General features: G+C 41.5%; 1 protein-coding gene across 11 annotated transcripts in view; it reads right to left on the bottom strand.

Moving 5' to 3' along the window:
• LOC126325899 (protein muscleblind-like) overlaps positions 1-21,820 on the bottom strand; it is a 576,348-nt gene that overhangs the window by 60,567 nt on the left and 493,961 nt on the right. The gene's annotated exons all lie outside the window — the stretch shown is intronic.

The raw sequence follows: 21,820 nt of genomic DNA on the forward strand, positions 1-21,820 counted from the left end.
AAAAATGGAAGTACTGCTATTTTAATTGAAAGTGGGCTGAAATTCAAAACTATTGAACTTTTCAGTACCTCAATACAGAAAGAGACTTTGAAGCAACAACTGTAGAACTCAGTGGTGCAAATACAGTTGTCATGTGTATCTATCGCTCACCGAATTGGAACTTTGAGGTATTTATCAATAAACTTAAACATTACTAAATAGGATACATGTGTGCAAGAAATCAATAGTGCTGTGTGGGGATTTCAACACTGACTTTCTTGCAACAAGCAGGAGAAAAGGACTGTTGCTCAGCCTATCAGATACTTTCAATTTAAAGCAAACAATCACAACCCCAATAAGAATCACAAAAACTTCTGCCCTACTGTGGACCAAATATTTGTTAACACATCCTATACAGCAAAATGTGTAAATACAAATTTTAGTGATCATGAAGCTCACGCGGTAACCCTCTCAGACTGTTTACTATCAAGAGAAAATCATAAAAGTACTGTGACTGCAAGAAGTTTCAACACACATAGCACAGAAATATTCAATCACTTGTTATCAAGACAAAGGTGGGAAAGAAGTTTCTCAGTTGCGTGACACCAACAAAAAGTTTGAAAAATTCTCCGACATCTTCAACTATTATTTTGAAGCAGTATTTTCCTCTCAAATCACGGGTGGTAAGAACACAAACCTAAAAGCAAAGTCATGGACAACAAGAGGCATAAAAGTCTCAAGCTACACAAAAGAAAATTGCTCAGTTACAGAAAAAACCACAACATAGCCCCTCTCCTTAATAGTTATATCACAAAATAATATATGAACTAAATGATAGCAATAGAACATGTTTTTCAGATGCAGGCAAAATAAAAACTGGAGTCCCTTAAGGTGCATTCTTGAGCCTTCTTACAGGGGAAACACAAACACAGTACGAGAAAATATAAATCAAGCTACAGACCAGATAAGTGGTTGGTTTGGAGGGAATAAATTAATAATAAACACTTGCAAAACAATTGTGCTTAATTTCTGTTTGAAAGAGGAAGCCTGAAACACTTCTCTAACAATAAATGCCAATGGAATTACACCCTCACTGGAAACAAAATTTTTAGGCATATGGTTTCAAAATGATTTTAAATTGCAGAGGCATATAACGAAAACAAATACAACAATGAAAAAAGTATGCTACAGCCAATGCTTACTTGCACAAAATACAAGCTTCCACACTGTTAGAATTGCATACTTTGCCCAGTTCCACAGTATTCTACAGTATGGAATTATATTCTGTGGTAGCACAGCTGGCCAAGCGGTTCTAGGCCCTTCAGTCTGGAACCGCACGACAGCTACAGTCGCAGGTTCGAATCCTGCCTCGGGCATGGATGTATGTGATGTCTTTAGGTTAGTTAGGTTTAAGCACTTCTAAGTTCTATGGGACTGATGACCTCAGATGTTAAGTCCCAAAGTGCTCAGAGCCATTTGAATCATTTGGTAGCACAGCTGCTAGCTCAGTAATCTTCCTGGCTCAAAAATGAGCTATAAGAGCAACACACCATGCAAAACAGACTGCCTCATGTAGGTCCCTCTTTCAGAAGTCTTCCATCCTCCCTCTCCCCTGTCTTTATGTTCTAGAAAATTGTAAATATCTGATGAAAAATATCAAAGAGAGTAATAAAAACTGCAATGCACATGAACATAACACGAGGCAAAAAGACAAACTCCATGTTTAGTCAGTAAGGACAACAGTCTTCAAAACCTCCAATACAAATTGTGCAATACAAATGTGTAATATTCTGCCACATAGAATTAATGTTATTTCTTCATTTTCTCTGTTTCTCAAATCCCTAAGGGCATTCCTATTGGATCACTGCTTCTATTCAGTGGCAGAATTCTTAAACCATGTGAAGCACAATATACATGAAGCAAGAATATTAAAAAAACTACTACTGCTGCTACAACAAGATCAAATATAATGAATTTATTGTACTATTAAAATAAATTTTGAAGTTATATGTAACTTGTGTGTGTGATGAGCAAATGACACCCCACAATCTGTAGAGACATACTGGATGAATAAATAAATAGATAAATAAAAAAAATTAATAATAATGTTAATAGATAATCAGTAGTAACCAGCTACTGCAGATATGGTAAAAAAACTGAGAGGAAACTATATTTTTAGTAATACACAGTTATGATAAATACTAATAACCTGCACTAATTTATGTTACAGTCTTGGATAAATAAGCAAAGTCGACTAAGTTATATGTTTTTCCATACTGCAAAAAATACTAATAGGTTTATACAAATTGAAAACTAATTTTTTAGATCATACATATTAGGCATACTGCAGAAAATATTTAGGCATTTTTTATATCTGGAAAACTCTTTAAAATCATATTTGCACTAATACACAGAATCAGGCACAATTTTCAACTTAGTCTGCACGTTCTTTTCTGTATTTGCAGCGCTACAAGGTGTCTTCCATTTTTCCTTCCTTTGGGGAATTTGTTTCCACATAAAAACGAAATGTTTTACTCCATTTCCAACTTCAAATTCACATTTGTCCTGTGGTAGATAACCACCAGCACTGCTTCCCCCTAGACCAACATCTGGGGAAGAAATGTGTCTTCAGTTTTCTTTTGAAGATGCTCGATTCCTTTATGCTATTTATGTTAGCTCTTGGCCTGTTAGAAAATGAGCTCCCTGTATCTGTAGGGTGTTTATTTGTCATTTTCAAACTTTTGCTGCAGATATGTTAATTTTCTCCAGTTCTTGTGTTACTGCTATGAAAATCTCTGTTTAAAGGTTGTAGTGCCTCAAGAATTTCAGGATAAATTCTAGAAACACTCAGCCTTCCATCGTCTTGAACACCTGAGATTTTAGGTACGAGTGCGGGAGAGTGAGAACGTTTCTACCAATCCACCTACCTGTCTCTATGTGCAGGTCGGAAGTTTGTTGTCCATTAATTATTGGATTGTTACAACATATGATATTGTACTTGTGTTTATTGATTCTGACATTTAAAGACACTAGTTGGCTTGCCAGAGTTTACTTAATTATGTGAAAAGGAGAAATGTTGCTTTGTGTTGAGAGATGAAAATCTATCATGAACGAACTAAAAGTGTTCCACAAGTACACAAATTATTTCAAGAATAGAGAAGTATCTTAATAAATTCCTGTACTCACTGTAGTCTTCGGAGAAGAAGCTTTTGGGGGATCGATATAGCTGATTAGCCGGAGAAGAGGATCGGCTCCACACAATACATAAGTCAACTGCGAGAGATGTGTGAGTCTTGCACCCCAGTAACACACTGTCTCATGTTGTCAGAGAAATGTTAGAACATGCTGTGCAATTTACTATTAAAAAAGTATAGTCTGTATACGTACAAAATTGGCACAAATGATATTTAATATTCTTTTCATTTCTTTTCACAAGAGTCCTGTGGTGTTTGTTTTGCTAAGCATCTGATTGTTTTCTTTTAAAGTTTTAAAATTCTCTAAATGTGTAAATCTGCTATTCCTCCCCATATTGTCATACAGTACAATATATATGTCAGAAGATAAACCAATATTACATTTTTAACAATGTTTCTGTATCCACCTTATGGCATTAAAAATGTATTTGTACTTATTTTTAACATATCTTAAAACTGATGTTTCCTCATGTCAGAAATTTGTTAACCTTTATTCCCAGGAACCTATTGCAGTCCATTTCATCTAAGTCAATGATTAGGATAAAATCCTCTGCCCTGTTGGTTTGTTTTAAATTTTGTAGGCTGCCCCCCCCCCCCCCCCCCAAAAAAAAGGCGTTTTTGGCATTTACATGCTGAGAAGTGTTTCTCTTTTCAAAGTCCTTCAGTGAGTGGCTACATACTAGAGTTGAGTCACTGGTATACTTAAATCACTTTTTCGTTTACTGCAATAGGCATATCATTTATATACAAGATAAAGAGTGAAGGTACTAGTAATGAGCCCTAAGCTATCGTATTCCACATGTTACCTGCAGTAAATCTGAATAGACACTTTTCTTTGCATTTCCAGATTTCATTTCAATATACTGTAGTCTATTTTCAATAAAGGTTCTTATAACACCCACAGATTTTACTTTTATGCCTGAGGAGTCCAGTTTCTCTACAACAATTCTATTACAGACAGAGTCAAAAGATTTGGAAAGGTCTAAGTATACACTAGATTATAAGGGCTGATTAAAAAGTTTCTGTCTGAGGACACTGTTACACAAATATGTAACAGGGTACGACTACAATGCACCAACATGTAGGTGTGGGATTGGTGTGGCTTTTGTGTCTTTTGATGTGCATATGAAAGACACAGAAATATGAACTGTGGCAATGTTAGTATCAAATGCTGGGCGCTGTTATTCTGCTGAAGGGTAAACAGTGACAGACATCCAATACAGAATATGTATTGGTCAGCACGTCTGTCGAAAACCACTGTTGTGGAATGGTTGTTGCTGCTTCATGATAATACACACTCCCTTACTGCAAATGTCATAATGCAGATGTTACGCCAACTCAAGTGGGAGACACTCGAGCACCAACCTTAGTCCTGATTGCGTCTCATGTGATTATCATACCTTCAGTCTCTTGAAGGACTTAAAGGGTCAATCATTCCTGTCAGATGAGGATGTGCAGCAGCGAGTTAAGGACTTCTTCACACAGCCAGATGGACAGGGTGCCTTACCAAACAGGTATTTTCAACCTGGTGTGTTGGTAGGCCTGACTGGTATACTAGTTCTGGACTATACGAGCTACAAATGGAAACTTTTTGATCTCCACTTATATTTCCTTTCGATGATACCAGGCCTCAATGATGCATGTTATGAAGTTTTCCAATGCAGTCTTAGTGTTGTGTCTCATTTAACATGTCTTACACTTCTATATTTTATGATTGTTTCTACTACTTTCGATAGAACAGTTGTGACCGTTATGGGTCTATAGTTTCCTGGATCTACTTTACCCCCTCCTTTAAATACTGACAGTACCTTGCAGCTTTTTAATCATTTTAGAATACTACTTCTACCATTACTAAATTTATCAGGAATGTCAGAAGTTTTTTTTAAGATACCTAGCACAGCGTTTTATCACTTTTGTTGATATGCCTTTCAGATCTTCTATATTTTTATTTATATTGATACTGTTTGCAAAATAGGAATTGTGCGACTTAAACGAAAGTTGGTAGGCATGTTTTTTAAAAGATCATGTCTATTCAAGTTTAGCGTCAGTCGTGTAGGATTAGCGCTAGTAGCGCCCTATGTAGACGCAGATCAAGTCTCCTTTCAAATACACAATGTAATGGCCGTGAGCGTTATTTACTAGAGACTGGACGCGGTTTGTTGAAGTTCGTCAAGAATCCCTTTAAGGCGACAAAGACGCCACTATCAACAACTCACTGAATTGAACGAGATCATGTAATAGGGCTACAAAAGCTGAATGTGTGAAATTGCGCCGGCCGCGGTGGTCTCGCGGTTCTAGGCGCGCAGTCCGGAACCGTGCGACTGCTACGGTCGCAGGTTCGAATCCTGCCTCGGGCATGGATGTGTGTGATGTCCTTAGGTTAGTTAGGTTTAAGTAGTTCTAAGTTCTAGGGGACTAATGACCACAGCAGTTGAGTCCCATAGTGCTCAGAGCCATTTGAACCTTTTTTTTTTTATTTATTTATTTATTTATTTTTTTTTTGTGAAATTGCGTAAACACTTGGCAGGAATGTAGTCCTGCATCTGCATCAGCAATTGGCTCCACCGTGATAACAAACTGTTACAAATCGGTTACTTCAAGAACAGCTCCGAGCCAAACGCCCAGTAGATAGCATTCCACTGATCAGAAACCACCGCCATTTGCGACTTCGGTGTTGTCAAGCGAGAACTTATTGGAGGGCAGGGAGGTCTGTTGTGTTTCCTTATGAAAGCTAGTTCTGCCTCGGTGCCAGTGTGTTGGTTAGAAAGAGACCAGTTGAGGGCGTGCAACCAACCTATCTGCGTGATAGAACCACGTACACCTGGACCTACGGTCTGGGGTGCGATTTCATATGACAGCAGGAGCACTCTCGTGGTAAAAAAAATGGTTCACATGGCTCTGAGCGCTATGGGACTTAACTTCGGAGGTCATCAGTCCCCTAGAACTCAGAACTACTTAAACCTAACTAACCTAAGGACATCACACACCTCCATGCCTGAGGCAGGATTCGAACCTGCGACAGTAGCGGTCACGCGGTTCCAGACTGTAGCGCCCAGAACCGCTCGGCCACTCCGGCCGGCCTCTCGTGGTTATCATATGCATCATGACTGCAAATCTGAACGTCAATCTGGTAATTCGACCGGCTGTGCTGTCATATGTTTTCCAACAGGGCACCGCTCGCCCACAAACCGCTGTTGTAACCTAATATGATCTACTGAGTGTCGATATGTCCCTTTGCCTGCTCGATCACCAGATCTATCTCCTGATGGGCCTATATGGGACATCGTCAGACACCCTGGTAACGCTAAATGAACTAACACAACTGGCGGCAGACAGAACGAAGAATTCCTGCTCCACATCACAGTGAAACAGAACGACAGACAAAGCGCTATGCTAGACACATACAACGGTCCCTTTAGGGACCAACTGACTAAGGATCTCGGACCGTGCATCCGAATCTGCCATTTCAACATTGAGGGCATATTGCCTTCGCAAAGTTTGGTCAACTCTTAATCGCATCACAAACTGTGGGAGATGCGCCGATTCCTTACACAGATGGGGTAAACTTCCTTCGGCCGCTTGCGACTGTGGCGCTGAGAGACAGACGGTCAAACACATCGTGCAGGAATGCCCACTAAGAGCATATGAGGGTGACCCGCAGGATTTCCTAATGGCGACCCAAGAGGCAATCGACTATATATTATATAAGCTGGACGTTTGTTTGTTGATTGCTCTTCTGTGAGTGTAAATTTACAATTGGTGGTGTCCTTATATACAAACTGTTATTTATTGTTCTGTTTATACATATGTGATTTTTTTAATCGTGTTGTTTCTGTAATTTTTACTGTGATGTTATGAGCCATACGCTAAATAAATAAAATCCAGCACCATCCACAAATACCATTAACCGCACCTGTATTGATTGACCAAGTGCAACAGGCTTGGAACTCCAACCAACAAACTGACTTCCGACATCTGTAAGACACAATAAATGCCCATTTGCATTCTTGCATTCAACATTCTACCAGTTACAACGGTTAATGTACCTGAAGTTCGCATTTGCAATAGATTATCTTGTGCTTGCATTGACCTGTGATCTTGCAATGTCAATCACTTAATTATGTTACCTAGACAAATGTATTCCCGAAATTCTTTACTCTGCGTTAACTATTTCGCGGAGCTTCGATTTTTTTCCGTCAGAGTATATTTTCACTTCCACTATTGCAGCAGCTCTCGGGTGTGGATTACTCTAAAGCCTAGAAGACACGTCTTCAAATTCAACACGGAGACTGGAAGTATATTTGGTGAATGGAACGGGGATTTTTGCGGTAGCAGTGAATGTATCTGTCATGCGTTTCTCACAACGCCTTATCGGGTTTAATTTTACTTTCTCACCGGAATTTTTTTCAGAAAATCCGTGTAATTTGAACCGGGATGATATAAAGTTGCTTCTGGCAAAACTGAATGAGCCTCTCTACTGCGAAATCATTGGTTTAGCTCTTAAGCTAGCTTCGCGGCCATTTGCTGCCCACCACCACGAAATTCAGTGTTACTGACAAATCTTAAACACCATCTTTCTAAGGATGGACTGAGGAGTATAACTTTCCATGCAATAGTCACTATTTCACTGCTCAATTCCTCAGTATAGTTTTCGAAAACTTTCAATGCTTCACTGGCTTGTATTATACTTACAGTGTCATCTGTGGTCAAATTTGGAAGATCCCGATAAGCGATAGTTATAAGCGACATCAGGAAATTCTTGACATCAGCTGTTCTTTGCAGCATATCAAAGGCTGAATTCTACATTGTAATGGTATTCTGTATTAATGTATTTAAAATTTCAACAATTCCTGAGATTTTTTGATTTTCGTGCTGATCTGCGAATGTTTCTCAAAAACCTGTTTTTTTTTGCTTTATTCAAAATGCGTTGAATGTTCTGAAGGCCATTTTAAACAATTAAATTCAGGCAGTGCGCAAAACAAAGTATGTGTTTCCAATCCAAATATTAGCAGCATTGTCGCTAACTGCACACACGACTTTATTCTCCGAAGCTCCATTACCGTTAATACGTTGCGGTTCTGAAGTGTGCCTTTCATTCTACGAGGGAAGAAGCCAGTTTTAGGTCTTTAACAAAGTGTGCTGTCACCGACAAACAGCTCTCATTTCTGACTGAAGTACACACTGCACTGTTAGTGCGACCGCTTCTGCAGAATTAATTTTGGTTTTCGCCACTTCCTTTGTCATGGTGTACTGTTGTTGGAGAAGTGTGTTGGAAATGCTCTTCCATGCTGACTGCTGACATTTTGTGAGCGCCGTTCAGCTTACCTATGAACTTTTGAAAATGCTTGCTCTCAGCTATGCTGAGGGGCAAATTATCTTTCGCCATAGCCTTTACAAATGCGACATCTCGGCTAACTACTGCTGAAGTGGTACTGCATCGAAAGGTGCAGAAGCAGGCGCTAAACAACTGTCAGACAAAGACTCTATTGGATGCCTCACGCGAACAACACGAACAAGATTATACGTATTTCCTCCTTTTTATGAAAGACTTTGAACAACAGTTGGTTTTGGCTTTCCCATCACCTAACTCGGCGAAGAAACTCAAAATTTCACTTTTCCGCTATCGTGACTTTCTAACTGTAGAATAAAAGCGATCAGATACAACTGCCTACCGAATAAAAGAAAGTGGGATTTTACCTGAAATCATACCAATGGCTCAACGTGACATTTTACTTTTTGAATCTGAAGGATTATTACTATAGATAAAAATAAAATCGACAGGAAAATTAATGAAAAATTAATTAAGATAGGTATATAGATTTAATGACAAAACATATCCATTCTGTTTATGACTGAATTTTAAGACAAACATAACATTATGGCGCATATCGTTGGTGAACCTAATGTTTTTTTGCCAGAGAGTGCAGCAAACAAAGTAAAACTTTTGTTGGGCTATCACACGAAAGTAACGAGTAAGGTTAAACTCATTTCGTTCTTCATATGAAATAGCCCTCTCTGTTTCTCTTTTCCTTGTCCCCTTCATCTGGTGAAATTAGATCAGATGCTGTTAAGTGCGTGAACCATTGGGTGCCCACAGTTACACAGTTCTGACATTATTGGTAATAATGTTAAGTATTCCGATGATTTATTGAGTTAGCGAGGCGTTTTGAACGAAGTCATTGCCGAATGACAAACTGAGCAGTTTCGTCAGGCTTTAGTACTTCATGAACGATCTACTGCAACTGAACGCTTCACAGTAAAGAGTTTGACAAATTTCTGAGCCGTAAGTGACTACAGGAAGATGAAAGACTTTGTATACTTTTAGTTTAGTCTTGATGTTGAGTTAATCACCTTTCAGCAGCGGGTACATTTGATATAAGGATTGAGTACCTTTGCTACAGATGTTAATTTAGAGCCGTTAATGAGATGTAGGTATTGGATATTGTTTTTCCACTGTAGGGTGGTTCAATTTGTAATAATTTGATCATCCTGTGTTATTCGTTTGTTGGTAAACATAATAAACCGAGTTTTGTATTTATTAATTGCAATTTTCCAAAGGAGAGCACCTTTCTGAATTTCTTCAAGGTGTCATTGTAATTTGCGGCGATGGTTTAGGTTTGAGTAGCGTCTATAAATAGCTGTATCGTATGCAAACAACAATAGTCGCTGCCAGGTGTTGCGAAATGTCGTTAGTGCTGACAGAGTAAAGAATAGGGCCGGCCGGAGTGGCCGAGAGGTTCTAGGCGCTACGATATGGAACCGCGCGAGCGCTACGGTCGCAGGTTCGAATCCTGCTTCGGTCATGGATGTGTGCGATGTCCTTAGGTTAGTTAGGTTTAAGTAGTTCTACGTTCTAGGGGACTGATGACCTTGGACGTTAAGTCCCATAGCGCTCAGAGCCATTTGAACCATTTTGAATAAAGGGTAGGGTTAATAACGAATCCTTGGCGTAGAACAGCTTTCTACTATGTACAAATGATGATGCAATTTTACTAAAAGGCAGTTGAGTTGAAGTAATCCACAGATGAATCCTAATGTCACACTTGATTAAATCCTTTTCTTGTCCTGTGGTTTATTTTCTAGGCTATGTAGTTGTGTTCAAAAAGTCTCACTGCTTGATGAATAGTGCTGTGGAATGATGATTCATCTTGAGTTTTGGAAATCGCGGAAAAAATTTAGGATAATTTTTTAGAATTTTTCCAAGACAGCTTAAAAGATAAAATGGTCGATCAGTTTGCAGAAACAGCTGATCCTTCCTGATTTTGGTTGGGTTATAACTTTAGCAAGTTTCCATAGTTTGAGGAAGTAAAAATTGTGAAGTACAGGTGCTGTAAATATTTGTAACGAAGTCGCTACTATTTGGAGGCAGATGCTTCCCAGAGATTTAATTGACCCGCCTGGCATATGACGGATTGTGAGAATACAGTTGTAAGAGGAGGGTAGGGCTCGAAACCGATCTGATGACCGACTGGCTCAGAGTCAGTCGAGGTGCAGTTAAGGCGTGAGGGTGGCCTGCCGCAGCATGCAAGTCTCGAGCTGTTACTATGAAGAGCAAACTATGACTTCAATTGACACAACGTGTGATACACGCGAACGGAGTGACTAATTATAGGAGAAATAAACTAAGGTGACAAAAGTGATGGGATACCTCCTAATATGGTGACGGACCTCCTTTTGCAGATACTGGACATGGCATGGACTCAACAAGTCGTTGGAAACCCCCTGCAGAGATACTGATCCACGCTGTCTCTATAGCCGTCCTTAACTGCGAAAGTGTTGTCGGGGCAGGATTTTGTGCACGAACTGACCTCTCGATTATGACCCATGTCGGGCGATATGTGTGTCCAGATCATTCACTCGAGTTGTCCAGAACGTTCTTCAAACCCGTCGCGAACAACTGTGGTCCAGTGACATGACGCAATGTCATCCATTAAAAAGTTCCATCGTTTTTTTGGAACACGAAGTCTATGAATGGCTGCAGATGGTATTCAAGCAGCCGAACATAATCATTTCCAGTCAACGACCTGTTCAGTGCCATTTAAATAAAAACCACATCATTATGGAGCTACTACCATCTTGCACTGTGCCTTGTTGATAACTTGGGTCCATGGCTTCTTGGGGTCTGCGCCACAGCCGAACTCTACCATCAGACATTACCAACTGAAATTAGTACTCATCTGACCACGCCACGGTTTTCCAGTCGTCTAGGCTGTAACTGGTATGGTCACGAGCCCAGGAGAAGGAGTGTAAGCGAAGTCATACTGTTAGCAAAGGCACTCGCGTCGGTCGTCTGGTACCATTACCCATTAACTCCAGATTTCGACGCGCTGTCCTAACGGATACGTTCGTCGTACGTCACGCATTGATTTCTGCTATTATTTCAGGCAGTGTTACTTGTATGTTAGCACTAACAACTCTACGTAAATGCCGCTGCTCTCCTCGTTAAGTAGAGGCCGTTGGCTATTGCGTTGTGCGTGGTGAAAGGTAATGTCTGTAACTTGTTATTTTCGGTACACCCTTGATACTGTGGATCTCGGAATATTGTATTCCCTAACGATTTTCGAAATAGAATGCACTATGTATCTAGTTGCAACTACCGTTACGCGTTCAAAGTGTGTTAATTCCCGTCGTGCAGTCAAAATTACCTCAGAAACCTTTTTACATCAATCAGTGGAGTACAAATGACAGCTTCACTAAAGCACTGGCATGTTATGTCTTGTATACGCGATACTATCGCCACCTGTAATATGTGCACATCGTTATCCCATGACTTTCGTAACCTCGGTGTATTTACGCACTCATGCAGCACTGAACACTGCCAGTCAAGCGATATGATCAGACAAACAAAAATGACCACATCCGTAGCCGAATGGTCGCCGGAACGTAAAATCAATGTGTTAGGTCAGGGGACGAATCACGCTTGTAATAGAAAAAAAAGAACTTCTCACCGACGAAATTTGAAAGATGTATTGCAGCATCCGCACAGAACCACTGAAGATTAACGACGAAAAAACTGATCTAAAGAAAGACGATAGAAACGGAAGAAAAGTTAGCGTCACTGCCTTTGTTTATGAAGGACCCGGATTCGATGCCTCAGATTTTTCAATGAGATATGGAGGTTTGGTACGGCACCCACTCAGCCCTTTTGAGGCCAAGTGAAAACTGCTTGAATAAAGAATAATCATCATGATTGATCTATTGGCAATAACACATGGAGGGTTTGGCGATATATTGATCACATTTTCCACGATCATAGATGATGCCTCGCTTTGTCTTGTAAGCAGCAGTCGGCCATCGGAACAGGCGTAATTCGTAAATAGTACTTGCTTTTATTTTACAAGCAAGAAATAAGTACTTAAGGATACAGGGTACTTATAAATGGTGGAAAAATCGTATTTTTTATGGCTTTATTAAATTCTATAGTCTTTCCTGATTACATTGATCTATGCATTAAAGAGTTTCAAATGAAAAATGAGCTCTATATACCAAATTTTAAAGTTACAGTCTATTAAAGGAATCAGTATAATTTCGAAAAGAACTGTGAACTTCCTGTTTCCAGCGATTATACGTGTGATACATTGTATGTGCTGGTAACAGTGCAGGTTTCTAGTGTCTGAGGCGCTGCAGTCAGACTGTGCAGCTGGTTCCGGCGGAGGTTCGAGTCCTCCCTCGGGCATGGGTGTGTGTGTTTGTCCTTAGGATAATTTAGGTGAAGTAGTGTGTAAGCTTAGGGACTGATGACCTTAGCATTTAAGTCCCATAGGATGTCACACACATTTGAACATTTTTTTTTTTTTTTTCGGAAGCGGGCTGTTAGATTTGTTAACGGTAGCTTTGATCAGCAAGCAAGTATTACGCAAGTGCTTCCTGCACACAAATGGAAATCCCTGGTGGAACGCTGGCGCTCTTTTCGCGACGCACTATTGCGGAAATTTAGAGAACCAGCATTTGAGGGCGAGTGCAAATCGATTTACTGCCCTCCGCCCCCCCAACGTACATTTCATTTAAAGACCACGAAGATGTGATGAGACAAATTAGGGTTCGTATGGAGGCATATCACTCACTCCGTCTTCAGGCCACAAATGGCCCATCGGGACCATCCGACCGTCGTGTCATCCTCACATGAGGATGCGGATAGGAGGGGCGTGTGGTCAGTACACCACTCTCCCTGTCGTTATGATGGTTTTCTGTGACCAGAGCCGCTACTATTCGGTCGAGTAGCTCCTCAAATGGCATCATGAGGCTGAGTGCACCCCGAAAAATGGCCACAGCGCATGACGGCCCGGATGGTCACCCATCCAAGTGCCGGCCACGCCCGACAGTGCTTCATGGAGGCATATAATAGTCATTTTTCCCTCTCTCTACTTGCGATAGTAAAAGTAAAGGAAACGACTAGTAGTCTGATACCTATTACCCTCCATTATGCTCTGCACGGTGGCTTGTGGAGTATGTGTGTAGATAAGGATGTAGATGATATACACTGAGGTGACAAAAGTCATTGAAACGTCCTTATATCGTGTCGGATCACCTTCTGGCCGGGTGGTGCAGCAGTTCAACGTGGCATGGACTCAACAAAGTCGTTGGAAGTCCACTACAAAACTGTGAGCCACCTTGCCTCTATAGCTGTAAATTGCGAAAGTGTCGGTGCAGGATGTTGAGCACGAGCTGAGTTCTAGACTATGTGCCATAAATGTTCGGTGGCATTCATGTCCAGCGATCTGGGTGGCCAAATTATTTACTCGAATTATCCAAAATAGTCTTCAAAGCAACTGTGAAAAATTGTGGGCCAGTGACATGACATCGTTATCTGTTAACATGAAATCCACGAACAGCTGCAAATGGTCTCCAAATAGCTGAACGTAATTATTTCCAGTCAATGATTGGTTCAATTGGACCAGAGGACCCAGCCCATTCCATGTAAACACAGCCCACACCATTATAGAGCCACCACCATCTTGCACAGTGCCTTGTTGATAACTTGGGTCCATGGCTTCTTGGGGTCTACACCACAATCTAACCCTACCATCAGATCTTACCAACTGAATCGGAACTCATCTAACCTGGCCACGGTTTTTCGGTCTTCCAGGTTCCAATTGATGTGGTTACGAGCCCAGGAGAGGCGCTGCAAGTAATGGCGTGCTGTTAGCAAACAACTCGCGTCGGTCGTCTGCTACCATAGCCCAAATTTCGCCGCTCTGTTCTATATGGATACGTTCGTTGCACGTCACACATTGATTTATGCGGTTTTTTAACCCAGTGTTGCTTGTCTGTTAGCATTGACAACTTCATGCTAATGCCGTTGCTCTGGGTCGTTAAGTGAAGGTTCTCGGCCACTGCATTGTCTGTGGTGGGAAGAAATGCCTGAAATTTGGTATTCCCTCTTGACAATGTGCATCTCGAAATACTGAATTCCCTAACGATTTACGACATTGAATGTCCCATGCGTCTAGCTCAAACTAGAATTCCACTTTCAGTGTCTGTTAATTCCCGTCTTGGGGCCATAGTCACGTCGGAAAACTTTTCACATGAATCACCTGAACATGAATGACAGCTCAGCCAATGTGCTGCCCTTTCATACCTCGTGTATGCGATTCCGCCGCCATTTGTATATGCGCAAATCGCTATCCCATGACGTTTGTCACCTCATTTCATACACATACTGAGAGAAGCAAGTCAAAAGCAGAAATGCTATCCCTATTTTCAAATGTTTCTTCGCGGAAGAAAACCCACTCACACCACTTCAAAGATGAGTGATACACACATAATTATCAGCGGAGTCGACAAACTGTTGCACTGGTTAAAACTGGACGAAACTCCAGAACCGCATTGAGTTGTTGCCAGTTTCAACACAGAATGTGCAACTGAGTTAGCCCCTTTTTTAACCATAATATTCTGTAAATCCCTCGAATAAATACAGTGCCCAGTAGTTGGAAGAAGGCACCGAACACGCAAGTCTACAACAAGCATAGTAGAAGTGAAGCAATAAACTACCATCTATTGTAGACTCTTAGAACATAATTTGAGCTCAAGAGTAATGAAGTATCTGTGCCACTGAATGTTCGCCACGCAATGCGATTTCAGCACGATGGTGGACGACCTCACTTCTCTTGAGCGATTAGGAGATATCTCAACAGATGATATGGTGAAAGATAGACAGGCCGAGGTGGTCCAACGGCGTGGCCGCCGCGATCGGCGGATTTAGCTCCTATGGATGTCCGCCTGCTTAGCTGAGTGGTAACGTGCTTGCCTCCCATGCAGCGGTCCCGGGTTCGATTCCTGGCCATGTTGGAGATTTTCTCCGATTGTGGACTGCGTGTTGTGTTGTCCTCATCATCATTTCATTCTCATCACCGGCACGCAAGTCGCCCAATGTGGCGTCGACTGAAATAAGACTTGCACTTGGCGGCCGAACCCGAATGGGGGGCCTCCTGGCCAACAATGCTATACGATATTTTCATTTTTTCACTCCTATGGACTACTTCTCTTGGGGACCTATGTAACGTTTAATTTACGAGACTCCTGTAGGGACAGGGGAAGATCCGGTAGTGTGAGTTCTGGCTGCCGCGCGGTTTGAGGCGCCGTGTCACGGACTGAGCGGCCCCTCCTGCCGGAGGTTCAAGTCCTCCCTCGGGCGTGTGTGTGTGTGTGTGTGTGTGTGTGTGTGTGTGTGTGTGTGTGTGTGTGTGTGTGTGTGTGTGTGTTATTCTTAGCGTAAGTTAGTTTAAGTAGTGTGTAAGTCTAGGGACCGATGACTTCAGCAGTTTGGTCCCTTAGGAGTTTACGCACATTTGAACATTTGAGTTCTGGCTGCTGCATTAGAAACTGAAGAGATATCAGGTGGGATATAGTGTACCAGAACATGCTTCGTAGATACAACAACGCTGGTGGTCGCCACATCGAGCCGCTGTTGAAATGCACCAGTACTTCTCTATAAGTACAGTAAGCTGGGTTCTTTTACGTTTTGGAATAATATAAACACGCAGTGTAAGTGTTGATACAAACGAATGTGCTTAAGTGATAATTGGATGTTTCGTGACGTTTCCTTTCGAATTTTTACCTAATGACTGTATTGCGCCACGAACTAATTCAATACCTCAAGCGGAAGTCGATCAGCTAAACACCTGAATTGAAACCGTCGTAGAATGGAAAGTCTACATTTCCGGACATGGGTTCCTGCTCAAAATATTATGCATTCACTCTCGCCTACAAGTCCTAGAAGTTTGTAACGTGAATTTCCGAACACCCCGTATAGAGTCCAATCTACAGATTGACTTTTAGTGTAGCTCACAGAGTTAATTTATCGCTGGAACATTATTTGGACAACGCAATTGGTACAGCGCTATCGCAGGTCGCGTAGGATCGTTGGTCGCTGGAGACCGCGTGCAGAACGCAGCTCGGGGGGCCCGCTGTACTGGAGGAACGTGAACTGGCGTGCGAGCAGCAGCTCGTGCTCGGACGGCCCCAATCAGCTAATTGGTCGCATAAATCTATCCAGCGCGGGGGCGCGCCCCATCGCTTCCGCTGCAATCCAATTTATGCCGTGCCGGGATGCCACGGAGACTTCCGCCAAGGGCGGTGACGCACGAGGACTCCATCGCCTGCAGGTCACGTCATCCTACTCTCAAGTGTGTCGTCTCTCCGATATCGATGCCGCTGAAGATACGGCTCTTTTGCCCCGACAGTGGAGGCCTTGGGAAAAGATCCGTGACCACTAATCTCTGACTGATTCGAGAATGTTCGCAAGCTCTCCGGGGGAATTTTTTTGCATTGTATTTAAGTTACCTTGCACTTAAAGTGAGGTTTTTCCCAAGAACGAAACGATTAAAATTACAGAAAATACTAGGTCATTCGCAATGGAAGACGTAAAACTATAGCTGGTTGCATCTTTATGGGATGATATATACGATTTACAATGGCATGCAGTATTAGATAGTTTTCAGAAGGTTGTTGGTCCATCAATTTTTCTACTGTCCATCTAGTTCACGCACTTGCCTCCAGAAGCGCTGCTGTTGTTCATTCGCATATTACATCAGCCTACATGATAGGAACGATGTCTAAGACAGGCGCGGATCCAAAGTTCGGTACTGAGAGGAGGGCTCAGATGTTTACTTCGTAATATCACATACCATCACATCCATATTTAAAGTGGCACAAATGCCTAGGAGTTTAATAATAATAAAAATAAAATATATTAATGTAATCACAGTAATTAGTTTACATTGGAGATTACTCTAATGCTTCTGCTTTTTTCTTTCGGGAGGGGAAAGAAATGACCCCCATTAACCCCTCCCAGAATCGTGCCTGCTCTAAACAGTGGTGTGTTTGGTCCAAATACATCTACATCTATGAGAGTGGTCAAATGGAAACGAGCCAGATGTAAAAAGCACGTAAACTGTTTATTTTTCAAAAGTAATTACCGTAACTGTAGATACATTTACGCACTGTAAGACAGACGCTCAATCCCATCATGGAAAAATATTTGCGGCTGCCTAAAGAAGTGATTGTCCCCAGTCATGCACATCGGCCACAAATATCGTTCTTCATGGCATGAAAAGTGTGAAGATGTGTAAGGGCTTCCCAGCAAAACTACTGCACCGTAGGTCGAAACAACCATCTCAACATGTGGGCGGCCATTTTGAGGGCAGGTTGTTTTGACTACGCTGTAAAAGTTTCCCTGGGAAGCCCTTACACATCTCCCTTGTCTCACAATGTGGTAAATGCATTTTTGGCGATTCCTTCGAAACAGTGTGCTAAACTTACTTAACTGTTTTCCATCTGTCTTGTTTTCTTTTTACTTATACGTCTATAGCATGAACACCACTGTGAAGTAGATGGCAGAAGGTACTTTCCATTATACCAGTTATAAGAACTTCTTCCCCTTCCATACACGTATGGCTTCTTCCCGTTTCGTTCAGGTACTGACCGCCGGGAGAATGATTGCTCGAATCCATCTCTGTGCACTGTATTTGTTCTCATCTTGTGTTCGTGATACCTCTCTCAAAGCTGGTTTTGAAACTTCGTAAGTAGGCTCTCACAGGATAGTTTGCAACTTCCTTCAAGCGTCTTAACGCCTAAAATTTTTGAGCTTCACCTTGACGCTCTCCTATGGGTCGAACAAACCTATGGCCATTCTCGGTGCCCTGCTTTGTGTACTTTCAGAATTCCCTGTTAGTCCTGTCTGATATGGATCCCACACACTTGAACAATACTCTCAGAAAGGGCTGCACGAGTGTTTTGTAAGCAATCTTATTTGTGGGCTGACTGGATTTTCGCAGTAACCTGTTAATGAACCCTAGCCTGCCACCCGTTTTTCGTATGACTAAGCCTATGTGATTGTTCCATTTCATATCTCTACAAATTGTTATCCGAAGTGTTTTTATAAGTTGGCTGATTTTACTCGTCAATCACTGATATCGTAGCCATACGATATTATGTTTTTTTTTTTTTTTTCCTTTTGTGGATGGTACAATTTTACATTTCTAAACATATAAAGTGAACTGCCAATCTCTGAATCACTTTCAGATTTTATCACTATCTGATAAAATATATGTACAGCTTTTTTTGGATGTATTTCATTACAGATAACCTCATCGTCTAATAAAAATCTCAGGTTACTATTAATATTGGCAGTACGAACAGCAAGAGTCTCAACACACTTCCCTTGGACACACCTGACGTTACTTCTACACCTGTCGATAACTGTCCATCGAAGATGACATGCTGCGTCCTCCCTACCAAAAAATACTTAATTCAGATACAAACTTCGTTCCATACACTGTACGACTGCAATTACGATAATAAACATTAGTCAGGTAGTGAGTCAAATACTTTCTGGAAGTCATATCACCGATTATTCGCTCCACTGCACCAGAGATGCTGTTTTTCGAAATTATCCATGTGTACTGTTAAAGGTGCAACACATACAAGATCACTGACATATCTCCACAACGAGAAATCGCCGGGAGGTTAAATTAGCTGGCAGAGCAGCACCGGCGTATGAGATTACCAGCAAAGCCACGCCAGCGTCATGGTAGAATAGCATTCAGGCGATCACGAGGAAAATTAGCTAAATCACCTTCTAGTTGACGTAGTAAATCTGTGTGTGCTAACCGCACCAAAAACACTGATTTTTGCAGAGTCTCTCTCTTGCTTAAAAGTAAATATATAGATTTTTGAGTCTCAGATCCGAAAATTTTCGTCATTCAACTTCCCGCTCAGGTTGAATGTTGTCTCTTTACTGAAAGTTATCTAATCAGGCTTGTTGAATTAATTACTGCTAATCAATACGTACGTAGGAGAGTATTACCGCGTCTTTAACATCACTTTTCCAGTCCATAATCGCATTCTCTGAATTACGCGGAATCTGACTCTAACGAAATTCTTTAAACTAGTGAATAATTATACCAAGTGACGTCACATTGGTTCCAAAATAAGTGCAGTTCAAAGGCAGTCTATTTTATGCCATCGAAGCTAACTCAGAACCAGTCATAGCACTACGAGAAATGCAATGGATATGGTATTCAAGAGTGGGTAGTTCATCATACGCTTTTAGACAAAAGCATTCAGACTATGCTTTTGAGTGAATGGTTTTGTAGGCTATAGTGAAGCTTTCATTTATTTATTTTTACCATTGGCATATTTAAAAATTGGAAATTTGTGGTAAGGTCTTATGGGACAAAACTGCGGAGGTCATCGGTCCCTAAGCTTACGCACTACTTAATCTAACTTACGCTAAGGCCAACACACACAGCCGCTACGGTCGCATGTTCGAATCCTGCCTCGGGCATGGATGTGTGTGATGTCCATAGCTTAGTTAGGTTTAAGTAGTTCTAAGTTCTGGGGGACTGATGGCCTCCGATGTTGGGTCCCATGGTGCTCAGAGCCTTCTGAACCAACAACACAGACACCCTTGCCCGAGGGAGGACTCGAACCTCCGACGGGGCAGCCTCGCGGACCGTGACAAGACGCCTCAGAAGGGCTACCCCGTGCGGCAGTCACTACGACTCAAAGTATGATTGTTTTTGGTAAATAGCTTCTTACTTAGTTTGGAAAAACGCATATTTAATCTGTCCGAGGAAAATATATCATGCACTATGAGAGAAAGGAAATGTGTAAAATTGATTGTTCAAAATTGCTGAGTCTGTGTATAGAACATAACTTATTGTTTGCTGGACCAAAAAAAAAAAAAAAAAACTGCATTTTACTGCATCCAGGTCGGGTCACGTGATGTTCCTGACTTGCTAGTTTGGAGGCCCCTGTATTGGATTTAATCGTATTTTTTTGTTTCTGTATTATAACTTGCTTGTTACAACAGTACGCCGTTTCAAGGCAATGGCACACTGAGGATTTACCACAAACGTCACTGTTGGTACCATTTGTTACAAATAAATGTCTGTTAACGACACATCGGCGGCAAAAAGCCTCTAGGAGATTAGAAGATAAATAACAGCAATGTTCTAAATTGTATGTGGTCTGGGTGGTCTTGCGGTTAGAAACGTCATAGGATATAGGGCCGCGTCCTGTTACATCTTCATATATTTTTTCTTATCTTCGCATTAGTCACAGATTGTGGTTCTTTCTTATTCATACAACAAAAGTATGTTCTATAATATTTGATGTTATTTACGTGTAAGAGCGAGCTCTCTTAGGAAAGAGAACCTTCAATTTTGTGACTTCAGTCTGATTAAAAAACGAAACATGAAACTCCTGTAAGTAAAACGGCCAGAAGTGATATTTGTGTTCTTGATTGTCACAAAAACTTCTTCACAGCCGGCCAGTGTCGCCGAGCGGTTCTAGGCGCTTCAGTCTGGAACCGCGCAACCGCTACGGTCGCAGGTTCGAATCCTGCCTCGGGCATGGATGTGTGTGATGACCTTAGGTCAGTTAGGTTTAAGTAGTTTTAAGTTCTAGGGGAATGATGACCTCAGAAGTTAAGTCGCATAGTGCTGAGAGCCATTTGAACCATTTGAACTTCCTCATATGCGCGATTTCCGAGGATGTGATTTGGCAGGAATCTAAAAGGGCAGCTATAACTGCCGTAAGTGAAATGAGCAGGAATGACATTCATATTCTTGCTTGTCACAAATATATAGCTACGACCGAATCGTTAAGAACGCTTTCGTAAATTCTACGATCAAGACTAAGCGAGCGAGGGCCATCACGTGACCTCAATGCCATCGGAATGCCGGTTGCAGCTTCCGAATTTTAGTACTCGTCCCCACAGAGGCTCCACCGAAACGAAGAAGCTCTATTGGGTTTCGCTACCCTGAAATGTTACTGATTATTGGTGTTTCGGGCCGAGTTTTCACTAGCGATAAGTTTGATCACATTATACAGATCTCCTCGAACGCTGAAGTATAGCAACAGTTGCTCGACATGTAGCTACTGCTGAAAGCATTAGTAAATTTGCGTACTTTGCATTCATCAGTGTCAAATGGAACAATGTTTTGAGGCAAGTCCGCACATAATCACAAAGTATTCACTACACAAAAACGTGCTTCTAGGATAACATCCGGCGTCGATCCTTGCACGATTAATCGTTTGATGTAAGCTCCTTGTTGGTAGTAGTTTATTTTACGAACTAGTTTCTGGCGTTCGCCAATCATAGGCGGTATCTTGTACGTAATGCTTTTTAGAGTATGCCAGTG

The sequence above is a fragment of the Schistocerca gregaria genome, chromosome 2, assembly GCF_023897955.1.
Source record: "Schistocerca gregaria isolate iqSchGreg1 chromosome 2, iqSchGreg1.2, whole genome shotgun sequence".
In the NCBI taxonomy this organism is placed as follows: Eukaryota; Metazoa; Arthropoda; class Insecta; order Orthoptera; family Acrididae; genus Schistocerca; species Schistocerca gregaria.